The sequence below is a fragment of the Nylanderia fulva genome, unplaced genomic scaffold, assembly GCF_048542155.1.
Source record: "Nylanderia fulva isolate GAGA-0341 unplaced genomic scaffold, ASM4854215v1 Scaffold1094, whole genome shotgun sequence".
Taxonomy (NCBI): Eukaryota; Metazoa; Arthropoda; class Insecta; order Hymenoptera; family Formicidae; genus Nylanderia; species Nylanderia fulva.
Window position 1 is genome coordinate 24,475 of NW_028189296.1, and position 1,809 is coordinate 26,283.

At 23.7% G+C, this 1,809-nt stretch overlaps 1 long non-coding RNA gene across 1 annotated transcript; it reads right to left on the bottom strand.

Moving 5' to 3' along the window:
• Window positions 1-572: 572 nt before the first annotated feature.
• LOC146724981 (uncharacterized) lies at window positions 573-1,457 on the bottom strand. Its single transcript, XR_014925429.1, has 3 exons — window positions 1,307-1,457; window positions 902-1,118; window positions 573-670 (listed from the first exon to the last, which is right to left on the bottom strand). It is a non-coding gene; the product is annotated as an uncharacterized LOC146724981 (long non-coding RNA).
• Between the last annotated feature and the right edge of the window lie 352 nt (window positions 1,458-1,809).

The following is a 1,809-nucleotide window of genomic DNA, read 5'->3' on the forward strand; positions in this document are numbered from 1 at the left end:
TAAAGAAACTAATACACGCAATAATGAACAGATAGTGCATGTGTTCACCCTCTTTAAAATCTGTTTCTTATAAAAATAAAAAGTTTGAGATAAGATGATAAAATAGTTAAATTGAGGTATATTATATATGTATAACTTACAAATCTCGGTCAAATCTCTGCTTGGCTAAAATTAGCCATCTTGCAATTATATCCTCAACTTCCTTATTTGTTAAATTGGTTCTTGAAGTTCGCGCAGCATCTAACAACAAGTTTAAACAGATATGTGTGGTTATAGATTATATAAAAATTTAAAGCGACTTAATTTTATATATATATATATATATATATATGTATATATGTATATATACTATTCAAAATTATTTTATATTCCTATGATTACATATTATTGAATAATGATATTAGAGTTCTAATAGCATCATCCAATATAACCATGCATAGAATGCTATATATAAAGTGTCAAAAATATGTCAATAAAAACATTTCTGTGATTAAATATTTATATACTTACTTATGATACATATAGTAATGCGAAGATTTTTAAAGGCATTTTTCAATTTTGCACCAGCCCAACTATATTCCATTGCTAATTTATTTGTTAAAATATGTTTCATCATGTACGAAATCACATCATGATGATCCTTACCTCCTAAAAAGCTCAATTGTCTTGTCTAAAAATATAAAATAATTTAATTAATATTAGTTTATGATCTAAAAATATCAAAATAATAAACATTTGTTTTTCTCTTATAAAAAAAGTTAACATTACTTTTCTTTTAACTTCTTTAAAATTATTTAACATTATATAAATAAATAAATATGTCCAAAATATTGCTTTTTATAAGACATTTCAATAAAATGTTTCTAATCGTAAGTATAAAATGATAATATTTTGTATATACCATTTCTGCAGCAACACATTTGTTTTTTAATTGATTATCAATTCTCTGTAATTGTTCTACGGTATCTGCTGGCAAATCGAAATCATAATGTTCATTTTTTTTAAATCCGTTTCCTCATTTTTTCTTATGTGATTATCCAACTTTATTAAACGTTCATCAATTGTTGTAAGATTTAACAATACTGCATTTAGTTTCCTGATAATTAAATTATGAAAATCTGCAAAAATAATTGACACATATTATTGTATATCTACTCATTGTCAGATTATATAAATATTACGAATTATATACCATTTTAAATATATGTTTACAGTGATATAAATAAAAAAAGTTAAAACTTTAATAATATATATATATAGGTAAGCTTTTACAAAAATTTAAAATTAATAACAGATATATTTTTACCTAAATCAATCTCAGCATTACAAGTATCGGATGTAGATATTGTATCTGAATTTTGTGGAACAAGGTCATCTTTATTTGCTGTTCGATGTTCTTGTGAACTTATAGATTTACTATATGTAACTGCAGACTTTTTAGACTGAATATTAATTATTTTTTCATTACTTATTTGTATCGGAGGCTTAGTTATTTTCTTATAATTTTTTTATTTCATAAGTCATTTTGCTTTTATTTAAATCGTTTGATATATTAGAAGCTTCATCTAAATCATTGCTTGTGTCAGTTCTATCTGAATTATCAGAAGAACTTGAAATTTTTTTTACTCGATTCATTTTCTTATCACCTTGTATTAATGGTGTCTTTATTTCACAGATTTTGCTCTTATTTATTGTTAAAGCTTTTGGTGTATTAGGAAAATTATCTAACTCTAAATTATTGCGAGTTTTTAATTTATTGATGCTTGTGTCGCTTGTATCAGAATTATCAGGAGATGAACCTGTATTTTT